Source organism: Pleurodeles waltl, chromosome 8 (genome assembly GCF_031143425.1).
Source record: "Pleurodeles waltl isolate 20211129_DDA chromosome 8, aPleWal1.hap1.20221129, whole genome shotgun sequence".
Lineage (NCBI taxonomy): Eukaryota > Metazoa > Chordata > Amphibia > Caudata > Salamandridae > Pleurodeles > Pleurodeles waltl.
Window position 1 is genome coordinate 164,533,035 of NC_090447.1, and position 18,246 is coordinate 164,551,280.

Below are 18,246 nucleotides of genomic sequence, written 5' to 3' on the forward strand. Positions count from 1 at the left end.
GAAATGGGATAGTAGTGTACATCACATCACTGCATGTCACTCACTGTATTTTACGCAGGTCCTAATCCCACTGCTGAGCACTAATGTAAGAAACCGGGTTGTTGGTTGACTAGGGTGTGAGAACTGATCAAGAAGCAACCACAATCCTCATCAAGAAAGGCGCAAGCCAACCCTAAATTAACCTGTATTCAACCTTCTGGCAGCTAGGCACAGAGCAATCAGGCTTAACTTAGAGGCAAAATGTAAAATATTTGTGCAACACTTCAAACTGTATTAAAGTGAAAAACACCACACAAAAGGGATCCCACCCCAAGTCAGAAAAATAGAACTTTTTTAAAATAAATAAAACAAGACCAAAACAACACAAATGTTATTAGTAGAACTGGAGATATTCAATTTTAAAGATTTGAGTGAAAATAGCACCAAAAAGCACAAAGACCCAACTGTGGGTATCTGGTTGCCCCCGGACTGGGACAAAGTCACAAGCTCAGGCTAACTGTGATAGAGTGCCACAGTGATCCAGTTAGGCCCATTGTATAGAGTACCTTAAATTCTGGTTTGCAGAGCGTTGCGAGGTTGCACGTTGAACATGCGTTGCACAGCTGATGTGATGAGTCAGTTCTGGGATGCGGCAATGCTATGATATAAGGGCCTGCATCGTCCTTGAGGATGCTTTTGACGGGGCTTGCAATGCAAAGTCCAGAGTCCAGAATGCGGCACACAGTCAGGGCAGTGCTTCAGTTCTGAAGAGTTGTGAGGATGTGATGCAGAGTCCAGCATTTATGTTGAGGCTGCTGTCGAGGAATGTGAGAGCCTGCACTCAAGAGGCTTCGCACAGTGGTGTTTCGGATGGGCTTCAATGGCGATGCAGTCCTTTGCCACGTGTCCAATCCATGCAGCAGTGAGACGCATCAGTTGTGCTCAGGGGAGATGTGTTAGTTCCACTGGATTCACAGAGGCTGACAAAGCACCTTGAGCCCACTTCCAAGGGTACTGAAATGGGGTAGCACCACATAGCAGGGTAGACTCACAAATGGCAGAGTCAAGGTGAAGATGCAAGGTTACTGGAAGTCTATCTTCTCTGCCCTGGCACCAGATTAACTACAGAAGGTATGCAGCTCTTTGTGTGGCAGCATGACAATGCCTACTCAAGTGTAAGTGGAGCTGGGTTCAGTGATGGCCCAGTCAAGCACATATAAGCTACCTGTTGTATGTGGCTTTCTAGAAGGATAGGTCTTGCAGTAGTGAAATACGACTTTAGGGGTCTCTCACTTCCAGGACATGTAAAACCTAAAGGTACATGTCTTACTTTTTAAATTAATACACTGCACCCTGCCCTCTGGGTTGTCCAGGGCCTATGTTAGGGGCAACTTGTATTTATTAAAATGGAAGGTTTGGACTCAGCACAATGTTTATTGTGCTAGGTCGACATGACAGTTTAAAACTGCACATATAGGCTGTGTAGTGTCTTGCATGATTTAGGAAGGATCCTTTCTGGCTCCTAACAGACTCCGTATCAATGTGATGTAATCGCTAGATTAGAATGTAATGAAAGTTTGTTTAGAATGGTGGAGTTAACAGGTACACACAGAAGAATGAAGATGTAAGATTTACAGCTCTGTGTTTGGCATAGTCATTGGCGTGTACCCAGGCAGGGAGGATGCTACAACTGGCAAGGAGATAGGCAATAAGTAAGCTGAAAACTAAAGTGCTGTCCTGGAGAGTTTGTCGTGGTCCAAGCAAACTGCTTGTGCGTACCACAGTTGCCTTTATCGAAGTGCTGAGTCGACAGTTGACGTATGTGGAGCCAAAGTGCAACTCCAGCTGGTGTGAAGCATTTGAATTGAAAGAAAGCTTCATTAAGAAACCTACACATCGCTGGTCAAGAAGCCACAATCAAGACTCTACTAAAAGGTACGCCGCTGCCATGCAAAATAAAGTTATGCATTGTACGGAGCATTAACGTCGAAAGTGGATACAACCAGGCTTACAACATGCAGTCAAGGACAATCATAACTTACCACGTATGATTGCAAATAGTAGCGCTGGCTGACGGAACAAGTAAAAAGGAAATATACTCTTATTACACTTACCAGACTATTGATAAATTGAGCGTTGTGACCTCAGCACCGTGTGGGGGGACCAAAAAGGAAGCACTGGGGTTGTGCTTACTGAGCTGTCCAAGACCTGAAGCAACAGACCACCAAAGCTGCCAGGTGGCGGCTCAGAACAACACTAGAGGTCTCCATAAGTGACAGGGCTCAGGTGGAGCTCAAGAAGAAGGTCAAAACTTTAAAGACTGTCGATGACCCAGAGGCCAAACCATCATCGGGCCTCCATGATGATATAGATTCCCAGGGACAGCCGACAGCATCTGACAGAGCTCCATCCTCAGTACCAGCAACTCCCATGAAGTTACAATGCTGCTGCTTTCCTGAAACAATCATCACCTGTTGATACCACCAAAGAGCAAAATATTGGCAATAAATGGACTCCTTGGATAGAGACATCTGAAGAATTCATTGATGCACCTGAAGAGACTGGTACAAGGAATATTATCAAATATCTAAAAAATCTTGATGGTGATCATATGAAAGAAGTCATAAAGAAAATTCCAAGAAGTGACGAAGAAGTCACGTACAGTCATAATAAAAATACGTTAAATCTAACGTTCAATCCAGTTCCAAAAGTTGATTATGAACAATGTTTTCAGTCAAGAACGTCAAAGAGTTGGTAAAATAAGTGATGAATTCCTGGAAAGACTCAATACACTCATCAAGCACTGTAAGTTCGATTAATTTAATTATGAAGAAGCCATGCATCTTACAGTTATTGATGGCTACTTGTCTGATTCATTCGGATGACAAACACTGAGAGAAACTGTTAGTTTGGAGTGAGTGTTGATGGCTGCAAGAGCTGAGGAATGTGTGGAGAGAAAAGCTGCTGACATGGAGGCCAGAGGTGGCCAAAGCAAGTCAGTCATGATTGTGAAAAGCAATCCAAAGCAAAAGACTGAAGGACCCAAAGTGATGTCTACATGTAAAAAGAGGTTGTGTTTTAGATGTGGATTTTGGTTTCCACACGAAGGAAAGTGTCCCACTATTGGACAGATTTGTAAAGGCTGTTTGCAAGAGAACCATTTTGTGATGGTGTATAAAGCAAAGCAAATTGTAAGTGCGGCATGGTGCGAAGACAAAATGGCCTCCAGAACGTTCATTAGCAGCAGTCCAGACTGCCACTGCAAGTGTGGTGGTCTATAGACCACCACACTCGTAATAAGGCCCTTAGTTTTGGTATGTCATGCTATGCACAACTTTTCCAAGACGTCATTCAAAATGTCACACAACCTGCTGTGAATGCTTTCAACTATACTCAACTATAGCAATGGAGTATTAGTTTTCGGAGCTACAAGATAGAGCTCTCAAACAGGTATGTCAATTATTCAGTGATTCAGGTTTGACTTTGAATGCATACAAGTGTGAGTTTAACAAGACAAAAATTCTTTGGTCATATATTTTCTGATGGGGTAAAGGCACCTGATCATGCAAAAGTACAAACCCTGTCAAATGCTAATCCCTCACAAGATATTTTTGTGGTACATTCTTTTCTTGGCATGGCCAGTTACTTCTCAAGATACATACAAGGCTTTGCCACTGTTAGTAGACCACTACGAGAGTTGATCAAAACAAATATCTCTTTTCACTGGTCACAAAAATGTGAAAAAAGTTTCAATAGAATCAAATATGTCATTGACAATGCTACTGAAAGCTTCATACAGAGGCTGTGGTCAACGCTAGCCTGGTCAAGTTAGGCACCATCTGTGAACAGCATAGTGGACAACCAAATACTTGACTTGTCACGAACTGCACTTGACTTCTCACCTCTGGATGCAGGATTGGAGAACACACCCAGTCTTTTACAGGTTCTGGATAATCCCAAATAGGGGCGACCCTTTCTAATAGCCACGGTTCAGCTTGACAGAAAATGCCAAAGCAGACCGTACCCTCCAGAAGGAGTCCCAGAGAAAAATAACCCCATGAACTGGGAAAAAGCAGGAACGATAAACAGGAGCAAAGAGCACAACCAAAGGGAAGTGGTTGCAACGCAAGATAGAGTAAGACTGAATGGCTTATATACTGAAAAAGGGGAAGTGACATCACAGGAAATGAAAAGAACAGCATCTTGTATTGGGAAAAAGCCCATAGACAAGAATAGGAAAAAGAAGACAATATATAAGAAAGAGAGCATGCTGGGAAATACAAACAGGAAGAAGACAAGATGGACACAACATGAACATGAAAAGGGCAAAACACTGAGACAAGGAAACAGAAAAAGAAAAAGACCAGAAGAAGGCCACCACCGACAGGGGAGATGAAAAATGCCTTACAGTAGGTAAGTGCAACGTGACCGGGAGCGCAATACATGCTTCCCAAGACGTGTTGCCAAAGTCACCAAAAAACGCGGGGAATGGCGCTCCGAGAATCGGCAGCGCATTCCTAACGTGGAAGCAAAAAGAGACGCTGCGTCGAGGCGTGGCGTTATAGTAGGTCCCCTCCCCGAGGCCCAGGTTTGTCAGGGTGACGGTCAAAAAACAGGCAAACCATAAGGGGAGCATGGATGGAGGAAGCATCCTCCCAGGAACAATCACTGAGAGGGTAGCCCTTCTAGTTAACCAAAAATTGGAGTTTGCAGCGAAAAAATCGGGATTCACAAATTTCCTGGACTTCATATTCAGGCTGTCCATCAATGGAGAGAGGAGGAGGATGCTGGAAATGTTGGTGGTATGGATCAGGAACAAAGGGCTTTAATTGGGACACATGAAAAACTGGATGAACCCTCCAGGTATGAGGTAAGCGCAGTTGCACAACAACAGGATTCAAGATTTGCAAAATCCGAAAGGGTCCATAAAAACTTGATTTGAATTTATTGACAGAAAATCGGGAAGGTAGAAATCTGGAGGAAAGCCACACCTTGTGGCCTACTTGATACCAAGGTGCCGTTTGTCGATAACGATCCGCTTTTCGTTTCATTGCTTGTTTCGAAGCTACGAGAGTTGTATGAAGTAGGCCCTGGATTTGGCGGATCCGACGTGCAAAAGAAGTGACTGCAGGAACAAAAGAGGATGTACTGGAAACAGTAGATATGGTCCTAGGATGAAATCCACAGGTGCAATAAAAAGGTGTGGCCTTGATCGCACTGTGCACTGTGTTATTATAGGAGAACTCGGCAAGAGCAAGAAACTCCGACCAATTACTTTGTGTGGAATTACAGTAACATCTCAGATACTGTTGGAGTTCCTGATTCACTCTTTCAGTTTGACCATTTGTTTGTGGATGGAAACCAGAGGACAAGGAGACCTCAATGTTTAATGAGGCACAAATGGCTCTCCAGAAACGTGACACATATTGTGGCCCACTGTCCGAAATGACCTCTTGCGGGAGACCATGGAGGCAAAAAATATCCTGCATGGAGATGCGACTCATTTCTTGGGCTGTCGGTAATTTTTTTAAGGCTGTGAAATGTGCCATCTTGGTGAATTAATCTACTGTTACCATGATTACATGGTCACCAGAAGAGGTAGGTAAAGAACATATGAAATCCGTGGATAGTGTACACCAAGGAGCTGAGGGAACCGGTAAAGGCATTGATAAATCTGCTAACTTAGTTAGGGCTGTCTTGGTCTGAGCACATACTGGACATGCTGAAACATAGGTTTCTGTAGCTGTCTTAAGTGAAGGCCACCAAAATGATTGTTGTAGCAGCTCCTGGGTCTTCTTGATTCCTCGATGTCTGGCTATCGGGGAATCATGACACATTTGTAATGCTTCTGTCTGAACTTTCTTGGTAGGTAAGAAAAGAGCCTGCTGATGATAGAAGTAGTCGTCCTTCTTCTGCAAAAAAGGAGTCACTCTATCCCATTCTGAAGTAGAAAGAAACTGGTACTCTGATTTAACACGTTCTTGAAAAGATTGAGTAGCTCCAAAGATTCTACTAGACTCAATAATGTGTGGAGAAGAGTTCTTAGCTACGTCAGGATATCTACGAGATAAAGCATCTGCCACTGAATTCTGGGAGCCAGGTATGTACGTGATCGTGAAATCATACTGGCTAAAGAAGAAAGCCCATCTTGCTTGACGACTGTTGCGACACTGAAAACTCCGAAGACATTGTAAATTGCAATGGTCAGTCCTGGCTTCAAAAGGCTCTCTGGATCCCATCAAGAAATGACTCCATTCCTTCAGTGGTTTCCAAACTGGGAGCTGTGGCTCCCTGGTGCGCCATCAAAACTAGCCAGGGGCACCGCACACAGTTTGGGAACCACTGACTGTAGTTTTCTTGTGTCCTAACTGGAAATAGCTCAGTGGTTTCCAAACTGTGTGCGGCGCCCCTGGCTAGTTTTGATGTCGCACCAGGGAGCCACAGCTCCAGTTTGGGAACCACTGAGCAAGTAATCTCGTTCCAGTACTGAATAATTGCGTTCTGCTTCTGATAAGATATGAGAAAGATAAAAGATAGGATGTTCTAATCCATCGTTGTCTTGTTTCTGCAGCAGAACTGCCCCAATGGCTCTGTCTGAGGCATCAGTCACAACGATACATTTTTTGGTAATGTCAGGGTGTCGCAAAATGGGTGCTTGGGTAAAGGCCTTTTTTAATTCTTGAAAAGCGCTTTCAGCATTCTCGGTCCATACGAAGCCCTTCTTCAGATTCTCTTTCTTAATTGTTTGTGTAATGAAACTTTGTAGGTGGGCAAAGTTCTGGATAAACTGACGATAGAAGTTTGATAGACCAAGGAAACATTGCGTTTCCTTTATTGACGCTGGAGAAGGCCAATCTAAGATGGCGCTGACATTGTCAGCGTCCATGGATATTCCGTGTTGATTGATACTGAACCCCAAATAGTTCACTTCGGTCTTATGAAATTCACACTTCTCTAGTTTACAAAATAACTGGTTCTTCTTAAGTCTTTCCAAGACCTGCAGTACATGTTCCGTATGTTGCTCAGGATCACAGGAATATATCAAGATATCATCCAGATAGATTACTACATATTTGTTTAATAAATCAGAGAACACTGAGTCCATGAATCGTTGGAAGACAGAAGGTGCATTGGTCAATCCGAAAGGCATGACACAGTACTCATAGTGCCCGAAAAGAGTATGAAAAGTTGTCTTCCATTCATCTCCTTCTTTGATCTGTAGACGATGATAGGCACCCCTTAAATCTAATTTGGTGAACATCTTGGCTCCTTGAATGGCATCCAATATATCCCTAATTAAGGGTAACGGGTAATGATCCTTAATTGTTATTCTGTTGAGTTTGTGAAAGTCGACACAGGGACGCATATCTTTCGTCGTCTTGGGGACGAAGAAAAGAGGAGCCCCAGCAGGAGACGTAGAAGGAGCAATTAATCCGTTTTATAAGTTATCATCTAGGTATTCCTTGAGCACCTTGTTTTCTTGGTCTGTCAAAGAATACATTCGACCAAAGGGTACGACTTCCTCAGGAACTAATGGAATAGCACAGTCATAGATTCGATGAGGAGGTAGAATGGGATTACTGGGTTTCTGAAAAATCCCAATATATTCCTGATAGCAATCTGAAACTCCCTGAATCATGTTTATAGAGCTAGTATTAGCCTTAGTTGACTGACAGGACCTTTTAGGAGACCAGTAGGAGTTAGTGGAATAACAGTTCTGCTGACTAAACAAAGACGTTAGAGATATTGTTCTCGTTTCCCAATTGATATAGGGGTTGTGTCGAGTTAACCAGGGCATTCCTAAAATCATGGTGTTGGAAAATGGGCTATTGGTAAGGGCTTGTAAATACCTACACCTAGCAACAGGCCACTAACCTCCACTTATGTTCAGTTGGGTCTCAGTAAATTAAACCCAGATCAACCCTTGGTAGCTTGGCAACGAGCGTCAAGGCTTAATTTAGGAGACAGAGTGTAAAGCATTCAAATATCACAAAACAGTAATTGAATAAAACACAGGAAACAGTTTAAAAATCCACAACCAATTTATAAAAATAGATTATATTTTTATCTTTAAAATAACACAAAAACGAATAAAATCGGATAAGGGGAACCGCAGCTATGATTTTGTAAATCATTTTTGTTTTTTTAGCGCCTAGAAACAAAAAGCACCAATCGGGTCATCTGGTTGCACTTCGGCCGGGGCAAAGTCAAAGTTTAAGGCCGACCGCGATGGAGCCCAGCTCGGCTACAGGCCACGGGAGGCTTCGGTCAAAAGTTTACCTTCACAGTTAGTCATATGTGTCGCGGAAATCCTCGGTGGAGATTTTTACCTTCGGACTTAGTCGTTTTTTCGAGGTGAAAATCCTTCGACTGGGGTAAACCTGGATGTTGATCCAGCGTCCTTGGAGCCCTCCTCGGATACGCTGGCTGGGAGGTCCCGGTCTACTTTTTACCTTCGGGCTTAGTCTCTTTGTTGGAGATTTTCTTTACCAGGACGAACCTGCAAATCAGGCTGGGTCGCGGTTGAGGCAAGCCGGGTAGAGTTGCTATGGCGGGTCGGTCCCTCTATGGAGCTTTTTTTCAAAAGTTCTCCAACCTTCTCCAAACTTCTGGGGCTTCTCCCAGATGTTCTTTTAAGGTTTGTTTGGGGTCCACAGCTCACCCCCAGGGTCCAAAAGCTCTGAGATGATCTTTGGGGGTGCGGACTACAACTCCCAGAATGCACCTGGCGCAAACTCCTGTTTGGCCACCGGACAGTGGTCAGCTGGTTGATTACTTCAAGAGTTGGTGCAGGGGACTCTGGTTAGCAATTTTTCACCTGTAGCAAACAGGGAGTCCCTCCTTGAATCAGTTGAAGCCAGGCAAAGTCCTTCTTGTGGTGAAGCCCAAGTGTGCAGCTTGTGCAGTCCTTCTGAGTGCAGGTTCCAGGTGCAGGCCAGGGGTCCAGCAGGGCAGTCCTTCTTCTCCTTTGGTTCTTCCTTGTTGGATGTGGTAGGGAACTGAGGTGTGGGTGCAGGTCTGCCAGTTTTATCCTTGCTCCTGGGTGAAAAACAGGGGGGTCCTGATTCTCCAATCAGGTGCAGGGTCCTTCTCCCTGTGATGACCACTTCCTGGGAAGTTTGGCAAAAATCTATCCCAGGAGGCAACATTCCTCAAAAATCCATCATGGCTGAATCTGATTTTTGGAGGTTACATCTGGCTGAGCCCACCCACTGGTGTGGCTAAAAATCATAAACACACCCTCTCCTGCCCTCTCCTAATCTAATCAAGGGAGCACCTAGTCGTCTGGGGTTGCAGGATGTGGGGTGTTACTGGGTTTCTCCAAATGTCCTTCTTTGCCTTTGAAGACCAGTTTGGCAGCCCTCCCCCTTCCTGCCTCACCATCTGCTGAGGGGAAATTCCCTCCCACAGGCACATCTCTTTGTGTGAAGCCAGGCCACTTCACACCTCATCAAGGCAGCCTGGCCAAGCTGCCAGAGGCTGGCCAATCAGAGCACAGCAGCAAAAACAATGCAGGGCTGAAATTGGCAACTTTTCAGGTAAAGTTTAAAACTCTTTACCTGAACAAGTTATATTAAATCCAACAACTGGAAGCTGTGGGATTTATTATAACAATTAATTTGATACCAAACACTTGGTATCCATTACTTAAGGGGACTTTTAAAATTAAAATAAAGTTTTATAAGGTCCCTGCTTATAGTTACATGGCACCCAGCCCTAGGGGTACATAGGGCCCACCTTAGGGGTGACTTATATGTAAAAATAAGGTAGTTTAAGGCTTTGGAACTACCTTTAATTCCAAAGTCAAATTTGCATATAACTTTAATTTAAAAGCAGCCAGCAGGGCAGGCCTACCTGTCACTAAAATGACACTGGGCACCTCAGCAGTGCGCCTATGGGTGCACTACCTATGCTGTGGTCCCTAAACCTACATGCCCTACCATATACTAGGGACTTATAGGTAGGTTGACTTAGCCAATTAGAATTAGCCTAATTTGCAAATGGATTTTACTCAGAGCACAGGCCCTGGAACTGGTTAGCAGTACCCAGGACACCATCAGAGTCAGGAAAACACCAGCAAAAAAGTTGAAAATGGAGGCAAAAAGTTAGGGGGCCTCTGCAATCAGCCCTGTTTTCTCACACATGGTGTGATTTGGTGAGGCTATAAGATCAAAGGCAACATGTTCTTGATGCCCCTCAAATGTCAGACAAAGTGTAGGATTTGAGGCCACCACAGGACCTGAGGTTAAAGGAGAGCCATCAACCGTGTGTACCTGCTCAGGAGTGTCTTTAGGAATACGGGGAATTCCTTTATTAATAGCCCAGGTCTCATCCAAATAGATTCCACTGGCTCCACAATCTATGAGCGCCAGGAGATGTTCATCTTGATCCTGTGAACTTTGTAACTTGACTGAGAGGATAAACAGGGTGGACATAGTTCCTCTGGAGGAACATATCGATGGTACTTCAGCTCCTCCCGTCTCCTTCCTCCTTACAGGGGATGAGAGTTGGCATTTCCTGCAGGTCTTGAGGAACGTACCGGGCAACTACGAATCAGATGTCCAGCCTTACCACAATACAGACTAAGGGGGTCATTCTGACCCCGGCGGTCTAAGACCGCCGGGGCCAGGGTCGGCGGGAGCACCGCCGACAGGCCGGCGGTGCTCCCAAGGGCATTCCGACCGCGGCGGTAAAGCCGCGGTCGGACCGGCAATACTGGCGGTCTCCCGCCAGTGTACCGCCGCCCTTTGGAATCCTCCAAGGCGGCGCAGCTAGCTGCGCCGCCGAGGGGATTCCGACCCCCCCTACCGCCATCCAGTTCCCGGCGGTCCGCCCGCCGGGAACCGGATGGCGGTAGGCGGGGTCACGGGGCCCCTGGGGGCCCCTGCAGTGCCCATGCCACTGGCATGGGCACTGCAGGGGCCCCCGTAAGAGGGCCCCTACAAGTATTTCACTGTCTGCTTGGCAGACAGTGAAATACGCGATGGGTACAACAGCACCCGTCACACCTTCCCACTCCGCCGGCTCGATTACGAGCCGGCATCCTCGTGGGAAGGGAGTTTTTCCCTGGGCTGGCGGGCGGTCTTTTGGCGACCGCCCGCCAGCCCAGGAAAAACTTAGAATACCCTCCGCGATCTACTGACCGCGGTGCGGTATTTCGGAGGGGGGAACTCTGGCGGGCGGCCTCTGCCGCCCGCCAGAGTTAGAATGACCCCCTAAGTCCCCTTCGTCTTCTCTCCTCCCTTTCTAATTCAGTTAATGGACCACGGACAAGATCAATCTGCATGGGTTCTTCGGGGGGGGTGGAGAGGCTTCGGATGTAACTTTGTCAGTTCGCCGACTACTGGTATGAAAATTACCAGACTGGTATGGGACTCGTGTTCTACGTCTCTCCATCTTGCGCTCTTGTAGTCTATATTCAATGTTCATGACTTGATCCATCAATTTCTTCAAGGAACAAGCTGGAGGAGAATGTACAAGTTCATCTTTAAATTCTTCACGCAGGCCTCGGCGGAATAAGGTTATAAAGGTGCGTTCTATCCAAGAGGGATAGAACTTGAAACGAGTTACATACTGCAGAACATCTTGATTGCCCTGCTGTATATCACATAAGGCCTCCTCAGTTGTTGCTTCTAACCCAGGCCTCTCAAACATCTGTTTGAAAAGAGTCAGGAAAACAGAATAATTAGCTAGGACTGGATCTTCGGCAGAGACCAGAGGAGTCACCCAAGCAAGTGCAGGACCAGACAAGGCGCTGATCAGATAGCCCACCTTAGCCTTATCAGAGGAAAATTGGAGTGGACGAAAGGCAAAGAGAACCGTTAGGGCATCCAAAACTCCTTTATCTTCAGAGGATCTACTGAATATCGAGGAGTAGTGGCAGATACGGGTGGTATATCCATTGACCGGGAAGACGGGACCTGTCGTAGTGCAGTGTTTTCAGCCCGTAATTGTTGTAACTCTTGGGCTTGTTGTTGGACTGTCTGCAGCATGGCTTGAGCATTTTCTGCTGCCTATTCCTGTGGATCTTCCATGGCTGCCTCGCAACGCAGAATCTTTTGGCATTGCAGTCTGTCACGAACTGCACTTGACTTCTCACCTCTGGATGCAGGATTTGAGAACACACCCGGTCTTCTACAGATTCTGGGTAATCCCAGATAGGGGCGACCCTTTCTAGTAGCCACGGTGCCGCTTGACAGGAAACACCAGAGCAGACAGTACCCTCCAGAAGGAGTCTCAGAGGAAAAAACCCCAAGAACTAGGAAAAAAAACCAAGAACTGGGAAAAAACCTCAAACAGGAACTCCTAAAAAAAAGAAGAAGAAAAACAGGACTTGAAAACAGGAAAAAACAAGGCAAAAAATACTCCAAGGCAAAAAGCAGGAACGATGAATAGGAGCGAAGAGCACAACCAAAGGGAAGAGTTTGCATCGCAAGATAGAGCAAGGCTGAATGGCTTATATACTGAAAAGGGGGAAGTGACATCACAGGAAATTAAAAGAACACTATCCTGAATTGGGAAAAAGCCCATGGACAAGAATAGGAAAAAGAAGGCAGTATATAAGAAAGAGAGCATGCTGGGAAATACAAACAGGAAGAAGACAAGATGGACACAACATGAACATGAAAAGGGCAGAATACTGAGGCAAGGAAACAGAAAAAGAAAAAGACCAGAAGAAGGCCACCACCGACAGGGGAGATGAAAAATGCCTTACAGTAGGCAAGGGCAACGCAACCGGGAGCGCAATACACGCTCCCCAGGACGTGTTGCCAAAGTGACCAAAAAACGTGGTGAACGGCGCTCCGAGAATCGTCAGCGCGTTCCTACTGCGGAAGCAAAAAGAGACGCCGCGTCGAGGTGCGGCGTTACATGACTGCCTATTGTGGCCTATGCTAGGAGAAATTTATCCCAAACAGAATATGCTTACTCACAGCCTGAGAAAGAAAGTTTGTCTGTGGTATGGGCTTGTGAACATTTCCATGTATTCCTGTATGGAAAGCCTTTCACACTGGTAACTAGTCATCAAGCTTTTCTGACTGTCTTTGACAATCGAAGAGCCAAGATGCCTCCTCGCGTTAAATGATGGGGACTACAGTTACAAGTGTAAAAATATACAATTGTGCATCATCCAAGAAAGGATCAGAACCTGCTGACTACTTTTTGAGAGTGCTTATACATGGTCACGGTGCTCCATCCAAGACGGCTGAAGCCTACATTAATTTCATTGTCAACTACTACAGCTGCTATCTCGTTAGCCCAGATTGTGACTGCTATGAGCCATGATAGTGACCTGCTGAAGTTAAAAGACATAATTACACGTCAGTGGTGGAGCAAACACATCCAACTGCTCAAAAATGATGTGAATATCAAAAATGTCAAAGATGAATTGTCCATAACTCAGGAATGAGTTATACTGTGAAGATCAAGAATCCGGATTCCGAAAAGTCTGCACCAGAATATGGTAGAAGTGGCTCACAATAGACATCATGGTATTGTTGCCACAAAGAGAGCTGGCTGAGGCCAAGTTTTGTTTCCATACTTAGATGAAAGAGTTGAAAAGAACTCAAGGCCTGTCACATATGCAATTGCCAGTCAACCAACGTTGCTCAACATACTCTGAACATGTCAGAACTTCCTAGACATGCATGGGAGAGAATAGCCATCAATTTCTTTGATCCACTTGATAATGGGCATCATGTAATGGTGATTGTAGGTGAATACTCACATTTTCCTTTGGATGAAGTTCTCTCATTCATGACTCCCGAATGAGTTATTGAAAAACAAAATGGCGTATTCGCGACATGGGGCATCCCAGTCATTGTGAATTCTGATAATGGCCCGCCCTTTAATAGTAAAGCATTTAAAGAGTTCTTGGGCCATCTGAACCTCAAGCATCAAAAGAGTACACCTTTATGGCCGCAGGCCAATGGATTTGTTGAGCGTTTTATGAGCACACTAAAGAAAGCAGTACGATGTGCAACTCTTGAGAAGTTCAATTTGAAAACAATATTGAATTCTACTGTACAAGCTTGTTGTTTAACACTTAACGTGACCGGAGGTGAAAGTCCTGGGGTTTGATGTTTGGGAGAGCGGTGATATTCAAATTACCTTAATGGACTACCAAAAGAGACAAAAGTGAAAACATAATTCATACAAGGGACTTGGTTAACAAGCAGAAAATGAAAGCTTATTCCGATAAGAAGTGATATAAAAAGGGCACCTAGTTTAGAAAAGGAGATTTGGTGATCACCCGACAGATGCACAAAAGAAATCTGATGTTCCTTACAATGCTGAACCTTTACAAGCGGTGTCTACCAAGGGACACTTGGTGACAGCCCAGGAAACTGGGAAGTCTGTTACCAGAAACTCTTCTTACGTTAGGTCTGTGTTTCATTGGTCTTTGACTTAAAATAGGGAAACAAGACTGACTTTGAAAACTCAGTGACTGCTGCAGACTCCTTATCAACTTTAGCAATCCCTGACACTGAAGATGACAGCTTACAGCTTCCATTATTCCGATCAGGTTGTATGATCAAAGCACCACAAAGATTGATGGAAGAGAAGTAGTTGTACATATTTCAATATATCTATATATGTATGTATGTCTACTGATTTTCTAAAAAATTAAACTTTTAATTTAACACCGGGGGTGAAATCTAGTGTCTTGCTCGTTTTATGACAGAACCTTTCTGGCTCAGTTTCAGTGTGATGTAATCGGTAGAATAGAATGTAATGAAAGCTTAGTTTAGAATGGTGAACTTCACATGTACACACAGAAGAATAAAGACGTGTGATTTATAGCTCCATGTGTGGCATAGTCATTGGCGGTACCCAGGCTGGAGAGGATGCTAAAGGCTGCAATGTCAGGCCTAAGATATGTTTAAAGTGCTAATAAGTGGTGGCACAATCAGTGCTTTAGGCCCAATTGTAGCATTTAATTTACTGTCCCTGGGGCCAGGTTTTGCCACCTTACTAGAGACTCACAAGTTAATGAAATATACCTGTTAGAAATGGGGTCTCTGTTTGGCAGTCAGTTTGCACTCTGTCCAAGCAGGGACCCTCACTCTAGTCAGGGTAAGGGAGTTCACTCCCAAGACAACCCCTGCTCACTCCCTTGGTAGCTTGGCACAAGCAGTCAGGCTTATCTCAAAGGCAATGTATAAAGTATTTGCGCCAACACACACAATAATACAGTGAAAACACTACAAAATGGACACCACACCAGTTTAGCAAAATAGGCAATATTTATCTAAATGAAACAAGACAAAAATGACAAACATCCAACATACACACATGAAGTTATGAATTTTCAAAATAATAGTCTTACTCCATAGAAATCAATAGAAACATTGTTTTTACACAAAGTACCTGGTTTGTGTCAAAAATAAAGCAGCACGGGCAAGCATGCGTTGAAAAAGTCAGTGATGCGTCGTTTTTTTCTCCCGCAAGGGAGCGATGCAACGATTTCTGGACTGGGCACCTGGGATCTGCCCAGGGGCACGATGATGCCCAGCGATAAGGCATGTGAAATCTGGCCACACAGTAATGGAAAAACTGTGCTGCAAGGGGTTTGCATCATTTTCAGCAGCAGCAAGCGGGTGTTGCATCGTTTTTCTAGCTGCGATGCAGGTGATGCGTCGATTTCCCAGCCACAAAGCAGGGGGTGCATTGAAGTTTTCCCCTCACAGCTTCCTGTGCATGGATGGATTTCAGTCCTTGTTCTACCAGCTTCACTTTTCAAGGCCCAGGGACTGGATAGAGCACCACTTGAGAGGGCAGGAGTCTGAGCAGAGACTCCTGATGCTGGCAGAAGAAGTCTTTAATGGCCCTGAGAATTCAAAACAGGAGGCAAGTTCAGTCCAAGCCCTTGGAGAGATTTCACAAGCAGGAATAGTCCTCAAAGTCCAGTCTTTATCTTCTTTCAGGCAGAAGCAGCATTTGCAGGCCAACCCAGCAAGGCATAGTCGCAGGCAAAGGGGCAGTACTGCTCCTCCAGCTCCTCGGCTCTTCTCCTTGGCAGAGGTTCCTCTTGAATCCAGAAGTAATCTAAAATCTGAGGTTTGGGGTCCACTACTTATACCCCTTTCTGCCTTTGTAGTAGGCAAACTTCAAAGGAAAGTCTGTTGTTCACAAGCTCCTGCCTGGCCCAGGCCTGGCTCCAGACTCACATCAGTGGGTTGGAGAGTTCATTGTGTGAGGGCAGACACAGCTCTTTCAGGGGTAAGTGACTGCTCCTCCCTCCACTCTAGTACAGATGGCCCATCAGAATATGCAGGCTACACCCCAGCTCCCTTTGTACCACTGTCTAGTGAAGATTTCTCAAATAGCTCAACTGTGAGTCAAACCCAGACAATTAATACACAAGCAGGAAGAGTCACAGAATGGTTTAAGCAAGAAGATGCCCACTTTCTAAAAGTGGCATTTTCAAACTGACAATTTAAAAACCAACTTTACTAAAAGTTGTATTTTTAAATTGTGAGTTCAAAGACACCAAACTCCACATCTCAATATGCTCCCAAAGGGAAACTACACTTAAAAGTTGTTTAAATGCAGCCCCCATGTTAACCTAGGTGAGAGATATGCCTTGCAACAGTGAAAAACAAATTTGACAGTATTTCACTGTTAGGACATCCTAAAACATACCAACACATGTCCTACCTTTAACATGCACTGCACCCTGCCCATGGGGCTACTTAGGGCCTACCTTCGAGGTGCCTTACATGTATAAGAAGGGAAGGTTTTGGCCTGTTAAGTGGGTACACCTGCCAGATCGAATTGGCAGTTTCAAACTGCACACACAGACACTTCAGTGGCAGGTCTGAACCATGTCCGCAGGGCTACTCGTTTGGGTACCACAATCAGTGATGCAGGCACACTAGTAGCATTTGATTTACAACCCCTAGTCACCTCTAGTGCACTTTACTAGGGACTTACTAGTAAATGAAATATGCCAAAAATCGAAAAGCCAATTACCAATACAATTTATATGTAGAGCATATGCACTTTAGCACTGGTCAGCAGTGGTAAAGTGCCCAGAGTCCTAAAGCCAACTAAAATTGGTCAGAACAAATAAAAGGAAGGAGGCAAAAAGTTTGGGGATAACCCTGCAAAAAGGGCCAGGTACAACAATGCCAACTGGACATAAGCCAAGCTTACCATGTTTTAAGGAGAGAGCACAATCACTTTAGCACTAGTTGGCAGTGGTAAAGTGTGCAAAGTCCTAAAGCCAGCAAAAACAGATTCAGCAAAAATGGGGACGTGAATGCCAGAGGTTTGGGGATGACCCTGCAGAAATAGCTAAGTCCAATAATGTCATCCCTAGTCACCTCTAGTGCACTTTACTAGGGACTTACTAGTAAATGAAATATGCCAAAAATCGAAAAGCCAATTACCAATACAATTTATATGTAGAGCATATGCACTTTAGCACTGGTCAGCAGTGGTAAAGTGCCCAGAGTCCTAAAGCCAACTAAAATTGGTCAGAACAAATAAAAGGAAGGAGGCAAAAAGTTTGGGGATAACCCTGCAAAAAGGGCCAGGTACAACAATGCCAACTGGACATAAGCCAAGCTTACCATGTTTTAAGGAGAGAGCACAATCACTTTAGCACTAGTTGGCAGTGGTAAAGTGTGCAAAGTCCTAAAGCCAGCAAAAACAGATTCAGCAAAAATGGGGACGTGAATGCCAGAGGTTTGGGGATGACCCTGCAGAAATAGCTAAGTCCAATAATGTCATCCAAATCTCTAAGTTCCTCTGAAATAAGTGTCAATGGAAAAACCTTGAGTTGGAATCCCACCTAATTTTGGAGCCTGTCAAATGATCTCTCCTCCCCTTATCCTGCCGCCCTAGTATCTGGGCACCCTCAGGACTCTATAATTGTTCACCTTCTTTCCCAATGTTCACCTTATTTCTGAGGCCCCTTCCTGCAGAAATCCAGTCTTTTGTCCTCACTTGCAACAACTATTCAGATGGTTTTCTGATCAGCTATAAACTGGAACATACAGATGACTGAGCAAATGTGTTCTAGGGCTTTCAATTCTTGCAGTCAATGATTGGATGACCAGCAATCACCTCAAACCTGGCGCCAGAAAGAATAAAGTCCTGACATGTGACGGTGGGCCTATTTTTGAGCTGGGTCTGCCACCTACTCCTTCAGAGTCCTTGAAGAACTTCACCATCCACACTGAGGTACTTTGAATGCTGAGCTCACCATAGCCACACCCAGCAATCAGTAGTCACTTCCCACACTCCCTTTCTTGAGCTTTC

At 44.9% G+C, this 18,246-nt stretch overlaps 1 protein-coding gene across 2 annotated transcripts in view; it reads left to right on the forward strand.

Moving 5' to 3' along the window:
• LOC138249850 (glutamate carboxypeptidase 2-like) overlaps positions 1-18,246 on the forward strand; it is a 477,831-nt gene that overhangs the window by 445,584 nt on the left and 14,001 nt on the right. The window lies entirely within an intron of this gene.